Below are 19,041 nucleotides of genomic sequence, written 5' to 3' on the forward strand. Positions count from 1 at the left end.
ACGAAACAGAGATTCCTAGTTGTGTAGCATATTACCAGTCACCAACGAATTCGTGTCACGTAATCTGATATTCGCGGCGCAGAATGCGCGATTAATTGATAATTCTAACCGGTTTACGAAGCTCACGGTGACGTCGCTCGTTCGCGAATTACATTACAACCGCGTCACGCGTACCGGAGTTTTCACGCTCGTGTCGCGTTCCCCTTTCGACCCATCCGGCGAAAGAGAGACGATTTAATACGAATACACAATGCCGTTGTTACGGATCCCTGCCAACTTACAAACCGACCAATCTTTTTGAACACGCGACGACTTGCTCCCGCGACTGATTGTATTTCACGCGTCGTTTCCCTTTCTCATTTCTTCTTCCTCTTCCCTCCAGCTACACTCACCCCTCGCATTTTTCTAACTGCACCCCTTAACAAAGGGATCTCGTAACTGTTGAGCAAATTAACCCCTTGACACTCGCGTAAAAATTGATGAGTTTTTCTGTTTTCAGAGTGCAATTGTTTCTTTCTATAGCAATAACATAACTCAAAAATCACGATCTTTTCTTCCAATTCATACATACAACCGAATAATTGGAAGGAGAATTTCTTAATTATTGATGAAGAATTCGCTGCAGTGCTATACACATACTTTTCATACATTACCATCTTTCATTGTCGTATACTGATTTTTATGCGTTTATGGGAAGATGCAAAAATGCACGACTTGTATATAACATACAGAAATACGAAAATAAACCTAGTAAATATGGTACTCATTGTGTCAGTTGATAAGTAAAACGATTGTCTATCTAGATTCCATTTTTTAATTGCATCCATAAAAATATGAATTTGCGGAAATACACAAGTTTAATCGTTGGAATTGCTTATTGTAAGAGTAGAACGAATAAATCACTGTAAAGACGCAACAATTACACTACGTGAGGCCTAGAGTGCGTAAAGGGGTTGGCATACACCCCTCTCTATCGGTGATCGACTTCTGTTCCCCGCGGATGGACGCTGGCAGCTTCTGTCGCGCCATTCTGTTCTCATATCTCTCGGCTATCATTCCGTGCGATTAAACAGAGACCCCAGGAGAGTTGAAAGTTTCGGAGGGGAGGGGAATGGCTGAGAAACAGGTTCGTCCCGTGACGCTCAAATTGACAGGGTGGTACGGACAATAGTTCAAGACTCATGGTTCGTCGAACGCTAATATAAATGCAAATCGACTGTTACACACTTCTGAATGTCTCGTAAAACAAACTGGACTGGCGTGGAGGTCACTTCGGGCCAAAGAGAGGAAGAGAGAGAAAGAGAGAGAGAGAGAGAGAGAGAGAGAGAGAGAGGGTGAAATGGAAGGGATTGCAATGAAGGGACGGGTTAATGATCGGTTTCGTCAACGCGATCCTGACAATCTGTCGAAGGTAGTGTTTGCTGAGCACTGATGGCGTCGTGTAACGATAAAATGGTCATTGAGAATTAGCATTACTGGACGCGGCTACAGTTTGAAAGCATTGGTGTTTTTTTGCAACATCAAATGCGGAATCAATGCCGAATGTTGTAGCTTTATGCGTTGCACGGTTGTTTGGATGAACGAGATTGCTGTTTGCGATTCTTTCGTTGACCTTGGGTTTTATTAACGCGTTTGTTGCCTTTCAGTGGCTGGAATAACTATCTATGGCATGTTAATGGATTACTGACAAATCAACTTTTTTAACTGTTGAGACGAATTTTAGATGTGGTTATGATTACAGATTATTTGAATAGGTGGTATGTAAATTCTGAGGTTTATGGTTGAAATGGTTGAAAAAAGCTTATATATAAACGGAAGAAAGACAAATCAGTAATTTCAGAGTAACTTGTATACAGTTACTTTAATGAAATTCGAATTTCAATAGAGGTTATAATCTGTCCATTGGATTTTCAATAAAGATTATTATTCCATCTCATTCAGAATGCTTCCATTGCATATCATATCACACAAACAAGTCTCCATTCACCAGAAATTCTAAACTACAATCCTGCACGCTTCACTGTCGCTTCAAACCACCAAAAATGATCCCCAAAGACAGTTCTTGCAACACTTTCATCGATTCCTAAGAACATTGAAAAATTCCAAGTTTCCAAGGGACGATGTAACAGGTTTCGAGAGAGCACTAAAAAAGAAAAAAGAAAAAGGATGACACTACGAATCTGGCCGTAGTACGAAGAAGATGAGTCGGCGTCTGCCGAAAACGAAACGAGATGGAGAAGTCTGAAACGGCTGCTCGCGAGTCACACGCAAAAGGGATGGTCGTGGGAACGAGGATGAAGGCGGAGGAAACTCAGAGGGCTAGAAAAGAGCACCAGTTCTTAGAATTGTCTCTCACAATAAGAGGCTTGTCGGACTAAAAAGAAAAGTTTACCGGTTAGGGGTGAAATTGTACGGACCATGCGTCCGTGCAAGAATTTCTCTCGTCTCCTTCGGCATCCTCCCTTCCCCTCCGCCCCTCTTCAACCCTCGTCCACGTTCGCCATACCTTAGTTTGTATAAACAAGCGGATTTCAAGCTTAAGCGAGATACGTCGAAAAGGGGAATGGCTCGTTTTTCGAGGAATACGAAGGAACTACGTTCGTGAGTGGCGCGCGGATTCTCGAAAGTTAACAAAAAAAAAGTGGAAGCCGGAGCGGAGCATCTTATTGTCGTTTCCGGGTCCGAGACTCGCCAAACAATCCCTGAGGAAACTCTATTTCCATAGATTGGACGGTAGACCTGTTCATGCCAACATCGAATTTCTCTCTTTCTCTCTTTACGGATATCCAGTTTCTTCTATTTCCCGTTCGAAATGAGAGATTATTCGTTTGTATATATTAGATGTCTCAATAAATTTTAATTTCCCTAATATCTTAAAGAATTCTATATATACGTACTGTCGTTCGAATACACCTGAACACTTGTTTATGTAGGTGACAGGATGTATTAGGTTGCCCAAACCTAGCAACCATCAACTCCGTTGACATCTAAAGGCATTGACGACAATTAACAAGAATTGACAAAGATGGTTGCTCAGCCAGTATCAGCTCCTTCAATCGAGCTCCCAGGGACATGTAGGAGTCTAACGTCTTTTCTTCCAACGCGGGGTCTCCTTCGCCGTGGTCATCTAGATCCTCTTGGGCGAGTCGGAACCGTCTCCACTCTTCCTCGAGTTGGGCTTGATAAGTTTCCAAGTGGCAAATGTTATTCTTGCCAGCCTGTTGATACTGATCGACTTTGCTCTTTATGGACTTGATGGTTCCGATGTACTTATTGCGTTTCTGTCGCATGATGCTGACCTTTGGCGTGGTCGGCATGATTTGTGATGTGGGCCGACTTAAGTGGTTGGAACCTTCTCAAGGTTGATTGCTCAGCTACGTCGGGACGCTACCTGGGTGCGTGTCTCGACCAATGGGTTATACCTCTTCGAAGGTGACACTCCTGACGTCACTGACTTCGATGGAGTGATACACTTCCGCTGTTGGGTTCGATGTGAACACGTGACACTGCGTGGTCACTGGTGAGTGCACTTTTAAGTTGCCACTGGATCCGGCTCGAAGGACCATGAACTTTCGGACGTTCATGGGGAAACGCGATCTCGTAGAAGCGCGCCAACGGGAGTCGTAAATTCCCGTTACGATTTGACTAATCGACGTCACGAATCGTTCGATCCCTTATTTCTTGTGGGATAATAAGGGTGGTTGAGTTGAATATAACGCTGCTATTATCAGGTTACCATATATTTGAATGATCCAACAACTTCAGTGTGATACAAGAGTGAGTATTTGAAATGACAACTACGAACGAGTACAACCTGAGACTCCTTTCATGTTGACGATGATGATGACTGAATAGCCGCCTCTGATATACATCCGACGATAAACCCTCCAAAGGGACTAAAACCTCCATATAAAAACCCTCCTAAATTAGCGCTCAACACATTATTCTGTTGTAACACTTTGAACCGTCACTCTGTTGGATTTATACAATAAAATTTCCATCATCTTATACGAAGTTCAATTTCTTCACCTTATTCGTGAAACGATCGAACTACGACGCGAGAAGATCACCGGCGATCTATCGGTTTCGTGATTTCTTGTGTCTTCGACGTGACAAGGGTAACGATCCGCGATGCCCATTGGTTATAGCAATGTTAGTAAATGAAGATTGGAGGAGGAAGCCTCCAACCGACGTGGCTCGGGGATGACCTTGTTCATGGGAAAAACCGGCTTTTCCGTTAGACAAATACCGACCTTTTCCGTTAGGCAACTACCCGCTTTCTACGTAATTTGTAAGAACGTGCAATAGACCTAAGGATTGTTTTAAGTGCCAGCTATAAACCGAAAGTACTTGCAGGATTAAAGGTTCCTGCAAGCTAATAAGATTCGGTTTATGGTGGGGCCTTAGGTTTATTGACGGTCTGTCTAATGGTGCTTGGGCCTTGACGGTCAGACAATGAACAAACATTGCACGAACATTGTTACGCCACGAGGCTTACTATAGGCCGTATTTCTAACTGTCGCTCGCGGTCCTACAGTGTCGCAGACAGATCGTCTTATCTGCCCGACGGAAAATATACAATGTATCGACGAGCGCATAGTTGTCACCAAGCAGCGAGTTCTAGAAACGTCGATTTCGGTCCGTTATTTCATATACATAAAGAAGGTGGTATACGTGATCATAGGCGCGAACGGTGGCGTGATTCGAGCGTAGTGGGGGTCGTCTCCCAGAGAAGACAACGAAAAGGATCGAAGAACAATTAGTCCCTTCTGAAGAGTCAAACGTTATACATCGAGAGGTCTGACGATTAAAATTAAAGTCGCTTAGTCTAACGAATTCATTAACAGATATCGTAAAGTCGGGTCGAATTTCTGTAACATATTAATTGTATTCATCGCTAAATAATTTGTGACGTTTTTATTATTACATTCATTATTGTTAAATATACAAGCTATATTAACCTGTTAATTCAGTGTTAAATTCATTTGAACCACCTCTGTTATCTTAATCGAAACAGGGGAACGACTATTTCGCGGCTTCGATTAGCAGAATCGTAGCGAGAATTTACGCCTCTCGCTGACATGTTTTCCTCGCGACCGCGTCCCTCCGCGAACGTTCGTAACAAACATAATAATAGAAATACGACGAAATGGATCATACCTAAAGCAATAAAATAATATAAAACAGAAATTGTTGTTTATCTATTATCACCTTATGAAACGAAAGAAACTTTTCGGACAACCTAATAATTCAATCACAAAATTGCAGATAAAGAGAATCTAATGATTTTATTCTTTCTGATTATTACAACTATATATTATACAAGAATAATGTAAATAACAGTACATCTGATTTTAAAAATTTCTCTTCTATAAAATTGAGGAATGTGAGTTATTACATTTGTCACTTGAGACTATCAATTTAATTCTTCACATAATACTTTGAAATTTGTTTGTACTCAACCTTTCTTTCAAATACAGTTATCTACTCTTTTAGTTGAAGTAACTATCTCTGTTCTTCATTCATTATTTTCATTGCAAATAAAACATAGCCAAATCTGACCCAGTTACTGAAATAACTCTACTTTACCTAATTCTCAGCAAATACTCTTATAAGTAAAGGTTCATGGTCGTTTCTATAATTGGCGAGAGATAAAGACCGTTCGCTGGAAGATAGTCATATAACTTTATGCTACGATCTTAATGAAACAGACTGCAAGTGGAAGAAAAAGCGGCACTATATTCGACTGTTTGCAGAACGAGAAGATTCAGAACTCCACGGAAGAAATCGTTAGCAGGAAACTTAGAAGGGAAACTTAGAAGACATGTTGGTCAAATAAAGCGGAACTTTCGCGGACCGTTAAGTCTGTTACGTGGTGCCTGCTTCCTAACGATGTTCCTGGGATTCTTTAGGAAGCAATAACGAGATATAGTTACCCCGCTCAATCTTATCTGTATCAAACGTCTCGAACGTTTCCTTGTTACACGCTTCTTTCCTAACTTTTACCCTTCGTGCTTTTCTGAACAATAGACACTTACGGAACATATCATTTTTCGATATTGTCTTTATCTCGACTTCTGTCTATCCTACGAGGAACAATCAGAAAATCATTTGTAAAGAATTTTATAAAGCCAATTATAAAATCTTTTTATGAATACATTACGTGTGTTGCACGGAAAATTTTGAAATTTCATTAGCTCTATAATAACACACGATTTTTATAAAATTTTTAACGATCAATTATCCATTATTCTAATCAACTTCGACTTTATTTATAAACAATATCGTTTACTAAATGATATTGATGAATAGTGTCGAAGGAAAGCGATATACCTGTGACCAACGTGAGATCGCGCTAAGGAGATACTTGTTAATATAGACTCGTTAAGATAAGACATGTTCGTCAGTCGTCGAAATAAAATGAATAATATAAATGAATGATTAATAATGTTAGATCGTCCGAAAATTTTCTTTCGTTTTATAAGGAAATAATGGATGCACAATATTTTTCGTTTTATATTATTTTATCGAATTACGTATACTCCATTTTGTTCTATCAAACTAAAGATCACAACGTTCGACAGACTAGGTTTCATGTTTGTATAAAGATGCATCGTTGTAAAAGACGTGTCTGTAAAAGAAAGACACTTTTCGGACAACCTAATAAAATAAGTACAGATGTTTGACACGCTTGTAAATGCGTGATGTTTTAAAGAAAATATGTACAATTAATGTTTCATTGTATATGTATGTATATGTATTTTTGTAGCGGCACATGAACTAGAGGACAATTTGAATCATGTTATTGTTTTGCCTCGGAGTATCAACATCGTTAAGGCATACATAATGTAATAATAAATAAACATCGAGCAAAACAATGTCGCCGCTACGTGCAACCGTCAAACAAAGAGAAATTTAAATTTTCAGATACTTCCCCGATAAATACAGTATAAATTGACGAACACGATCGTAAGGAGACCAATTTTTTAGTCTCAATCTCGAGCGATTTTATTAGCGATCAATACACAGGCTTTAGCGAATCACTTAGTACCGAGCGTCTTAGCGAACATTCTCTGTATTTTTTAATTATTTTAAAATATATTTGACGGTTTCAATATCGAGTTAACTCGTCATTTAAACTACATGACCAACCATCCTCTACATTTTCATAAGTCAATGTATATAATATAAAAGTTAAACGACTCACTGTATATGTAACATTAAAGATATAATTTATCGACGTGGCTGTATACCTTGGTGCCTTCATTAGCGGTTACAACGGTAGTTGATGTTCCTATTATCTTAAACAAGTGAACGTTAACTTCCCCTGCGAGAAGCAGTCACTATTCAACTCATTGTTTCAGCGGGAGATGATGGGACCAGGGAATGCAACCGCGGGCCAACAATATACGCAAACGTATGCTCGGGAGGTCGGTTAGAATGGTTCGTGGCGAAATAGTAAACAGTAACGCCTTCTCGGTTCACACTTGGCAACAGACCGACTTGCGAGCTTGGAGTCCTCAAGGGCGCAGTGCCTTCAGCTGCCCTTGCGGTTGACCGAACCCCCGTAAACCCCATAAATAATGACGCGGTGGTCTCCGTTGCTGTGCCAGCTGCGTCGCATCGTTGCTTTTCAGTTTCGCTCTTCCACCTTCCTTTTCTCCGGCTTTCCTCGCCACGTTTGCTCGTTTATATCGCGCAATCGTTATTCTTACGTGATACACCACCATCGTAAAGTTTCCTTTTTCTTCTTCTTTTCCTTTTTCATGAACACAGAACGCACAATGTTCGTGCAAGAATTTTTCTACAAAATTTTGTTTGATAAATTCGAAGAGTTGAAATATTTGAAATTTATTCTACGACCAGATTTTATTAACGATATAAGAATTACATTTTACATATTTTAAAATCTTACTACATCTTGACCTATTTCTAACTTATTTATTTGTTCTAAATTAACTGAATTATAAACAACCAAAAGAAAAAAAGAAAAGCGAGAAAACACGTATTGTAGTTTAGAATCCTGATTGCTTGTAATATTTCAAGCCTGTTACGCTTTTTGAGACACTTTTTATCCAATTTTCTAACTTAAAAGGGATCCTTAAATTTGAAGACAAAACCTAACAATCCTTATTGATACATGCACTTTCACCCTTAAATTTTATACGCAAAGATTTGTTCAAAACGCTAAAAATCGTTTTATATGATAATCTTACCCGTACTGGAATTAACGCACAAATCTGGCCCAAAACTGAATATTCATTTTTATAGTATAAATACGAGATACGATATATCTGTGAGAAACAAAGCCCAGAGTTTCTAAACTGTACGCATGAAAACGAGGAAAAATACAGTTGGCCTGGCCGGGCCTGGCGATAGACGATTAGTTTCTCGTTCATTTTCGAAAAGGCATTCAGTCACCGGCACACGGGAACATTTTTCGCCGCATATGGCGGCGCGGTTTTGCGCAACACCTGCGCGGGCAATACGTTAATGTGTCAAATTGATGGACCCCTTCGTAATTAATAGAGGAAACTCAGAACCGGTGAATGCGAGCGTAGCACGAAACCCTACGAGAGGAAAGGAGACGGAAGCGTGCGGAGAGATTTGCAACGTGGCGTGGACCGATTTAAAACTGGCAACCGGCACATAGTAGGCGCCCGCTAATTGATACGTGACCATTAATTACTGTGTCATTTCCGTCGAGCTGTGTTGCGGCGTGCGCACGTGTTTCTGACAAGAGTCTACGATACGTTTTCATGCGAGAACGAGTGGCACGCACTGATACGCGCAGAAGAAAGGGAAGAACGTAGATCTGAATAATTCATTCAATAAAGGATAAAAAGTTGAGTAGTACGCCATTGTTCGTAAGAATATGAATGCTTCGAACGATTTATAGTAACTTCGATTAATAGGAAAATTTGTAGTATATATCGAATGGAGAATGTATAAAAAATTGTCTTAATCTAACTTGCAAAGTAGAGATCAAAGAATTTAAGGATTAAGAATTAGTTAAATAATAAGATAGTTCGGTATTGCTCGAGCAAAAAGAACATTAAAAACAGTTGTAAGAAAAGGGGCTAGAAAGGATATAAAAAGGGTGGTTTCCTTTTTGTACATAGTTGCATTGAATTTTTAAGAGTCTTTTATAATAAATGCTCGTTTTTAATATTCATAACTTATTTGTTTTTCTTGTTTGAGAGCTGTAACTTTTTACTTACTGTTTTGTTCGTTGTTGGCTTAGGAGATATTCACGAGGGACAGAAAAAGGAGTTCGTTAAATATGTCTTCTTGAAGATTCTTCCGACAGGTGGCAAATTTCTTTAGAAAACCAATCTCGCCAACGCTTAATAGCTAATTTTTCTCGTAGAATTGCTATTTACGCCTTGATGCTGAGAAAACAGATTGTGTTCCTCGGCGCATTTACTTTGCCGTATTTGTTTCTTTAAAACGTTGGATAGACTCGTATATGAAAATATTAAGCTGTGCAAATTGAGAAAAATGAGCTTCGAAGAATATTTCGAAATAAGTAACTGTCATATAATTTAAAATAAACATCAGTACTTTTAACTAACTGAATTAACATATTCGTACCTCCGAAGTTGTATCTCCTTTCATAACAATTCCTGTTACGTTACGTGAGACAAACGCGTAATGACATGAGAGCGGACAGTTAGTAAAAGTCAGTCGTCACAGTCGCCAAGTCGAAGACAGTCAATCGACAGAAGTCAAATCATCACAGTCGCCAAGTCGAAGACAGTCAATCGACAGAAGTCAAATCATCACAGTCGCCAAGTAAGAGTCAAATCTCGACAACAGTCAAAGTCAAAACGCAGTCGCCAACACGAAAAGAGTCTCAGGCCGTACTCACTCGTAGTTTGGCAGTTAACATACACACAATTGTATCAAATATTAAAGTTATTGAATTGTTGGAAATATATATGTTATAACCTGTTAAAGTCAGCATTATACTCGCTCAACCACCCCTATTATCCTCATCAAAATAGGGGATCGATCTATTCGTGGCGTCGATTATTCGAATCGTAACGGGAATTTACGACTCCCGTTGATGCGCTTCTTCGAGATCACGTCTCTCCGCGAACGGTCGAAACAAATCCCTTTACTTTAAATGATAATCTTCCTTTCAATACATTCACTCTTTTGTTTGTCTTCAATTACAGCTTATTCTACTTATTGCATATTGCTTTTGTCGAAAACATGAATATAGTAACTGAATCAATGAATTATATGTGTGAACAGCATCGAACGTGCTAATAAATACAAGTACCGTTTGTACAAAAATGTGATATGATGCAAATAAGATATATTTAATAGTATTACACAATACAATTTGTGAATTTCACCGAACGAAGTGGAAATTATAGCAAATTTTAGTTTTATCGATGTATGTAGAATACTGTAATGGATTTTCTAGGGAACACTCGTTCTTGTATAAACCGTTATTATTGTCAGCAGTTTATCATTGGTCTCTGGAGCTCAGAAGTCGTTGCTTAAAACTGTATTATACGGTACTTCGTGGCGGTCGTAAAGCGTTCCTGTCGCCTCATGGAAGCATAGAATATTAAGCGCGAAGTAAACACACTCTGCAGTTAAGCGGGTAATGAAACACCGATTCTATGAAAGTAACTACAAAATTTACTAACTGTTGTACCCTTTCTAACGATATTTAATATTTTATTCATCATCTGAATTATTCATTCTCGTTAATTAATCATTTTAACTCTTCTTCATTTGAATCCGTATTAATAAATCAATAGTTTCGTATATCAATTTATAACAATTTACATTAATAGATAATAATAATTGAAATCATACGTGATAATTGTAATCAAATTAAATCAATTCCTGAAGAGAGTAATCTTGTACACTTCAATTACAGTTATTTTAATATTTATAAAAGATCATAGACGATGATAGCAAATGGAATCAAGTCGAGATGACTGGAACTTTAATCGAAATTCAGTTTGAACTCAAGCGGATAAATAGAAGTTTCTAGATCAAACATCTCCGAGGCATTTCCGATCAAGATGCTGTTTCTCAAATCGAAGGCAATCACAGCATAGATGCTGTATCAACGCCATTATTGCCACGGAATATGATAAGCACAGTGGGTATATCAGCTTGTGGGTAATGGTAATTACATAGAGAGCCTCAAGGCAGCAAGGGAAGTGGCAACAATACACCGTGCTTCGGGTGACGTAGAACTATTAGCTCTGAATCTGATACCCATAATTATATCCTTCTCTTGGATCTTACTCTACTCTCGACTTGACAGACATAATTGAAATCGCGACGAGAAGAAGGACACGAATACCAAATCACAAACATCTTTTCATATTGTAGACAGTTTAATGGTATTTAAACATACATAAAATAGATTTAAAGCTCCTTAAATACGATGTCTCGTATCCTCGTATCAAATAAACATAAAACTAGCAACCGAGAAACGATTATAACAATCATTAGAATTACTTTTAAATTCTTAATTGATCGAAGGAAGTCTTATGTATTTTTGCAAAAGGAAACAGATACTGTACACTAGACTAGAAGGGTTTCATTGAACTTTCGCGAAGTTTGGCCACGATAGATAACCGATTAGATGGGTACACGGTAAGTTTTCCGTATCGGAGCAACTACTAGGGGGAGAATTGCGGTAGAAGCCGAATCTGCCAGCTAAGAACATTTCCCCGTAACGCGATCCATATATCTTAATCCAGATTATTAATTAAATTTGCCGCATAAAGCTGTTTCGGCTGGCAAACTCTGGAATATATTACCCGGAATCAGTGAATTAATGTAGCCACCAGAGCAGGTTGAGTGCACGCAAATATTTTGTCCATGCGGATCAACCTTCTGCGTTTGCTGAAAATAAAACGCGGAACGAGATTTATTGAGAATACTCCGCTTGAATATATATATATAAGTATATATATATATATTTATATATATTTCACTGAATTGATATTATCTCTACAATCTCATTTACGTTTTAGCGGACCAGCATTCTATAAATCAAAGTTAATTCAGGTTGACGAGTAACGATATCGATGCTTGATAAAAGACAGGATTTATCGATTGGATGGATACATTGATTAATTGTGCTTTAATAGAACTTTCTTCTTTTTCGATACAATAACAAATTAGTTGAAGCAAGTCATTATTTCGCGCTGTTATTTTTATGTTTTTAATTGAAATAAAATTTGTTCGTTGTGCCTATATTTAGAATGGAAAGATTATTGTTGCTCGATTTACTATTTCATGAAGTAAGATAACTCTTTAGTAACAAATGAGTAATTACAAATAGTGTAGAATACAGAATGGCTGCACGAAGAATAATTTAAATTTAGTAAATTTAATAATTCCTACTATAGAAATGCATTGTTATTGTATATTGCTATATATATTTGTATAGTTATATTTGCATTATTATTGCACATACATTGTTACAAACTTACTTAACAGCTGCTTAATAACAATTGGACTATGACCATATCGTGACAATTATTTTTCAATTCCTTACTTACATACAATAATACGTTAAAATAACAGAAAAATACAAGTTAGTATTAATATTTTAGTAACTTCTTTTAATTTACCCATGCGACACTTAATATAAAATGTAATCTACTATAAAAATTAAAAAGAAAAGAACGAGTTAAACATTACGATGCACCAGTTCTCTGATCTAAATTTACATCTCTGTTCGAATTCTATTCGAGTTTCCGCAAACTGACGTTCGTTTAATCGTCGACGAGCGATGGCAGCTGCGAGTCAATAGGAACACGTCAGGTATGACGCGCTCGGCATCGTGATTCGCGTTACAATTATCCGCAAAGAATCCACGCAGAGATGCGAATAACGAGGTTGCATTGATACGTCGCGTCGCGGCGATTTGCCGTGTAATAAAATTCAGTCGAGCTGCGCGTATTTGTACGAGTTTTTTGAAAAAGGCATAGCTCGACCTTTATTCGAGGCATAGATCACGGTGCGATCTTTTCAGTGGTGATTCAAAACGCGGAAATATTTATCCAACATGGTTGAAGGCACAGACGTTGCCTGATAGGCTAGCTTCGACGTCTCGTACTTCATCATCAACGGCACTCGTGCCGAGTATATTTATTTTATCGTATGAATAGAATCGTTTGCTCGCGAATATAAATTGAATACTTATGTTAAAGAAAATAAAACGACCTAAGTCTGCTATTCAGCCGGCCATCGAATCTACATTTTTTGCGATCGGGTTCGGGCTATTGATTTCCTACGTGTTAAATGTGCGCGTGTCTGGAATAGGTATGAATCGAATTGGCTCCCAGATTCGAATGCTTATGTTCAAAAGGAGTATTAATATGTACTTGATTCCGCGTTTAGAGTTGGTTCAGGTTAAGTAGTTCGAGTGGTTATTGTTTTATCCATGTTGTACAAGAATATCTCTGAAGCCATGGAAATTGTGGTATTAAAGTGTAAAATATACGCAAAATTTGATTTTTTATGTTAACTAAAATTATGTTTTAAAGCTTTCTAAAATTAACTTAGGTCTTCAGGTATCATAAAATCTACGTTTTATTAAAATTTGATTGACTGTAGGGTCATTTTAAGTATAACAAATTATCTGGATTCTCTTAGATAATAATTCATTGACTAATAATGTTGACGAATTATTTAGAGTTTAAGATAGATCAAGATAGTTTAATTGTTTTTACTCTTTCTTTTTCAGGATTAATTTTCTTTTACGATTAATTTAAAAGAACATTTTCCACGTTGAAAAGTTTCGTTTACTTAAATTTCTATTTCTTGGAACGCTAAGGTAAATTGCATTTGATCGAAAGAGTTTCTCATTAATTTGTAAGATCGATAATGGCGACCGTTTCACGAGGACGAGTCGAAAATAACTACAACGAGCAATTAAACGAAATTCCGAGCCGACTGATGAACGGTGGGAACCGTACTCGTTGCTGGCCATCCCTTTGAATCCAGAGAATTTGATAAAATGATCAAAAGCACGGGTCACCTGTAATTTTTGTCCTAGCAGAGTCATCACACTTCCAACGTTCCTCGTCAACGCTGTCCCCTGAATCGACGACTTGAAATCAAATGAAAAACCTAAACGCACCTCTCCCGATCCCTCTCTTCTTTTCGTTTCATTCTGTTAACCCGATCGTCTGCCAATTCCAACTAGATCCTCCTTTTTTAGCAGTGACACGTTTCTTCTTTTAGAATTGCGAACCTAACCTTCTCCTTCATTCTCGAGTAATTATACAGGTTGTCCGATTTTAATTTATAATCGTTAGGCATAGAGATCAGTTCGCTATCTTTCCCACTTAAATTTAGCATTTACTTATCGGTCTTCTATAATATCGATTCATGTTTCTTAACATTTAACTTCGTATTGTCTGATTAAAGGAAAACCCGCTTATCAGCGTGGAATTAATAACAGCAATGTATTTGGACGCCTAGACATTTAAACAAATTGCCAGCCAAATTTCCAAAACTATCCCGAAAGACTGCATGAAAAAAACTAACCCGGCCAGCCCATCTACTCGTCTCCATTTTTTCCCGCGGAGCCACGAAACTTCAAAATCCGCGTCATCCATCAACCAGTCACTGTCCCATGCGCAGTCATCAATATTTTCTCGTCGGGAACGAAGCGATGAAAAACAGCGGCCTGGCGTGGCGGTTGACGAACAAAAATTCGTCGTTCGAACGTGAACCGATGCGACGCGTGTCTGAACTATCGGCGTTAGCAGCCGGGCCTGTAATCGTGCAAATTTGGAAAAGGGTTGAGCGTTGGAACGATGGCTACCCCAGCCCTACCCTGTGAACGGGGGTGGACGAGTGGCAATCCGTAGCGAAAATGCGACTCGCGCGGGGCTCGTTTCGGACAGACCAGGACAGCGCCAGCGGCTTTTAGTGTGAAATGAATGCTTGTAATTACGACGGGGGCAAAGGGGGTGAGTTGGCGGTGCAGGGGAGATCGCCAGCCAGAAGCGGGCTGTAAAAGAGTGGTGGGGTTTGGAATTGGCGAAACTGCTCGGTGGGGATAGTATTTCGGTTGCGAAACGGGTTAGAGGGGGCGAGAGAACAGTTCGCTGGAACCACACACTCTGTTCCGCAATGATAGACTGTACCGATCCCGTCGGTCAGTTCATTCGTGTTGGTACAGCGCGCGCTGGCTACCCATCCCACCATAATGTCCACTAATTGTAATAGCCACCCTTTGTGTGTCGCCGCTGTACTTTGTCCAAGGTGAAAGAACGGAGCAACCGATGAACCCGAATCAACCGAGCTCACGGACAGGTGTGTGAGAAACCTGTATAAAACCGTCTTAAGGTTCTAGGTCTATGACATTTGAACTTATCAAGCAAATTGTGTAATCGGAACCATATTTATCAAATGGATACGATGAATATAAAATAACAGAAATAGAATCGAAAAGTTCATATGGTATTCGTGTTAATGGCAGAACAAAGTCTCTCTCTCTCTTTTCCGATTTTAACTTATGAGCTGAATAAAACCGTATACACGTAACGATCTCTGTAAGTGCTCTAATATTAAATTTATTTGTGAGATTTCGTGGCGAGGATAAGAAAGATGGTGAAAAAGATAGAAAGAGATGAAAAAACCACGAAGAAAGGGTGGAGAGCGTGGAACTTGGAAGTTTTTTATTCTCTAAATATTGGACCCAATCAGACACCCTCGGCGCTGTGTGCGCGCGAATATAAATGCACTCCGTCTCGTCTATATAATCATGGGAGTGTGAAATTAACCAGCCAATCCTGCAGCTAACCGCAAAACCCCCACACATCGTACGGTCTCAGCCCGGACAGCCGACCCGATTGCCTCTTTCAGAATTTTCTGCGGTGTCTGAATTTAAATGCAGAGGTAAAGAATGGACCGGTTGGTGGCCTTCCGCCTGAGGAATCTTTCACCCTTTGATACGATAAACGCCACGTGCCAACGATGGCGTGAGATTCAGTATTTTTAGACACAGGTGGGATGTTTAAAAATTTTTGCAAGGAAAGATGTAGATGTATTTTATACAGAGACCTTTTTCAGTAAATTTGATAACGAATTAGTTCGGTAAAGTTATTAGTCAAGTCTTTGTCAATCTGATAAAATGACGAATTTAGAATAAAGGATTTAGAAAATAATTGTTTCACTATCACCGAGATTTCTTGCGCTTTTGATATCGGTTACAAAAATGTTTATATATCCTTAATTCTTTATTGGAAATAATAATTATGTTACGTGCGACGAAGATGTGAAATTTATAATACAAGCAATCATTTTTTTCTAATATACGATACGTCTATTATAACACACTGTATATATGTGTAAATACGCCAAGCTGGTCTCGTCGTTACAAATTATCAGAAAAAGTATTTTTCCCGGTGATTCTATTTAAGCAATCCAACTTTCCGGGCGCCCATAAAATACGAAATCATTCAGGTTTTATTTTAAATTACCTGATATTCGTCTGGGGGAACTTAATATTAACACATTTGGAAATATTAAAAAAATGGGAAAACTCGCGTGCTTTATCGACGTGACATTAACAATTTTTGCATACACGCGCTTTTCCTACAACTCCCTCGATCATCCCCCTCTCAGATTTACCGACGACAGTACAAAATCCGCAGCCATCACTATTTTTAATTACATTTGCATGGGATTTGCATATTTCCGTCGCGCGTTTGCACCTTCTACGCAACTTTCGCGTGGCAACGCAATTTTTCCAAAAAATCCGCCGTACAAAAAGAAGTAAATCAAACAGACAAGATCACTGGAACCATCCAGACAGTTCAATTTTCGATATTATCATATATTTATATATCTACGAGTTTACTCGTTATTTGCTAATCGTGAGCTCATTCCTTTTTATTAACGCCATTGATTCAAACGTTTTGCACGCACGAATACTTTTATGTTATAATGCAGGATTTAAGCGCATTAATTACGAAATATACCATTATACGTACCTATGTAAATATCGTCCAGAGTGTATGTAAAATATATTGACTTAAAATGTTGGATATAAAGGAAAATTAGTTTAATGAAATATGATGGAGAGTGAAGTAAATGTATTTAAGCAGACATTTTGTACAATCACAAATTGTAAACAATTTCCATTAAGCATAACTTGTAAAATACTCTAACCACCGCCATTTCTTGCATCAAAATAATTTCAAACCTTCATAACAGCCAAAAACGTAAGAAAATTGAAACTTCTTCTAGCAACTCAATTTTCTCTAAACAATCGGAAGAACTAGTTGCCAAAAACAAAAACTGCATAAAAAGGCGTAAGAAAGTAAAGAAATCAGCGGAAATCAGTTCCTCCCGCGGGCTTCCTCCACACCTTTCCAACTCTCAGAATGCCGGAGATTAAACGAAACTGCCCCCGCACGGCAGTTTCTGTTTATCGCATCATATAAATACAGAATTAATTAAAACTGCTGAGTTAATTGAATTTTTATAACCTTCTGTAGGGAGAACGTCGCCGGCGTGGCCGCGTACTGCGTTAACTGGGTAGTTACCGAGCCTCGACACCACCCCTATTCCGGTAAGTGTAATAGCGTCACGGAAATATTACCCTTTTGTGGAGAGAGAAACGCGGCGACTCCCTCCTCTCTTCTGCCCATTTGCAACGATGCTCCTCTCTCCCTCTGATAAAATCGCCCGGAGGTATTTACGACGACGATGCACAATCTGCTCGCGAATAAACGGCCGTTGTGTACTTTTAACGATGTAACCGAGCCGCGTTCCACGGGTACATACGTGACTGCTGTCGCTGCTGGCGCCGCGGTTGGCGTTGCTGGTGCGAGCGTCGCACATGCTGCGGCTATGATTATCGCTGGAAAACCGGAACCGCGATTTTTTAACTTATCGTTAGCCGTTTTATGTGCTATCGGTCCGATTTTTTGAAAGTTACGCGCCGCGAATTATTGACAGCACACGATTCTGTGAAAAGTTTGACAGCATTGGAAAGCGTTGAGTGACGTTTCAAAGTATTGAAAAACATTCGTAGAGTGAGTTGGTTTGTAGACTGGACAATTAATTGTAAAATTTGCCAGTAGAAATTTGTAAAACTCCACTTTTCCTGAAGATCCTAAATGTCTACAGAACCGCACTCATCGAATCATTTATCTAATAAAATAGCAAATAGCTGTCGAAACTTTAAACTCTACGTTCAAAATTCACACTCGAATATTGTAAGCGTTTTTCAGTTATCCATACCGAAGCCAAGTCTGCATTTCTGACGATGGAAGTCGAAGAACAAGAAATAGAGAGTGTACCTGTTGCCTCGGGCTGGTGGGTGGTAGGTTTGCCCTCGCGATTTTGACAAAATGACTTCACCCTGGCAAAGAACGACCGACAAACGCGGACCCATCCATCGAAAGGCACACACAGCAGGAAGAAAGAGACGGAAAACGAAACGTGGCGGCACGTAAGTAAACCTCATAAGTAATCTCGCCGGCAGCGCTTCTTCGATTTGAATTACCCTTCTGTTATTTCTTCGGCCGTCGTCGGGCGTTATCAGAAATCCGCTCGCTCGTCGGATTAGCATGTCTGAGGTAGCGACCATCAATTTCAATATCCACTCGATAAATATTCCTTTGGAAGCCGACTTCTTTCCTCTGCACCGATCACCCATCCCCCGCTCGACCAGCTCTTTCCCCCTCTTTTGGAGCCAAGAGATCCGTAGGATTCGATGGAGCAACGAGCTCGATAGACGGGTCGCAGACTGGCTTTAGATAATATCCTTCCCAATCTCTGCACGAGACTTTGCAACGATATTTTGCTTGGAAAGTTCAACCGGTGTAGCCATATAATGTCAGGAGAAAGGTAGAGGTCAGACAAGAGCCAACTGATCTGGAACAGGATTGACTAAGGGGATTTATGCGCGCGAATATATATGTTATTGTATCGTTCATTTGTCGTAACAATGACACAATCCAAAAATCACGATTTTTCTTTTAATTCGTGTAACCTAATTGGTCAGAAGCATTCATAGGCTTAGTGTAA

At 39.1% G+C, this 19,041-nt stretch overlaps 1 long non-coding RNA gene across 2 annotated transcripts in view; it reads left to right on the forward strand.

Annotated features, from left to right (window-relative positions):
- LOC138190200 (uncharacterized) overlaps nucleotides 1-18,826 on the forward strand; it is a 117,365-nt gene extending 98,539 nt beyond the window's left edge. For both annotated transcript variants that reach the window (XR_011176230.1, XR_011176231.1), the window contains 2 exons: nucleotides 17,505-17,578; nucleotides 18,243-18,826. This is a non-coding gene — a long non-coding RNA (uncharacterized LOC138190200). The remainder of the gene's footprint in view (nucleotides 1-17,504; nucleotides 17,579-18,242) is intronic.
- The last annotated feature ends 215 nt before the right edge of the window (nucleotides 18,827-19,041 follow it).

This window comes from Bombus flavifrons, chromosome 3 (genome assembly GCF_040668555.2).
Source record: "Bombus flavifrons isolate JBK064 chromosome 3, iyBomFlav1_principal, whole genome shotgun sequence".
Lineage (NCBI taxonomy): Eukaryota > Metazoa > Arthropoda > Insecta > Hymenoptera > Apidae > Bombus > Bombus flavifrons.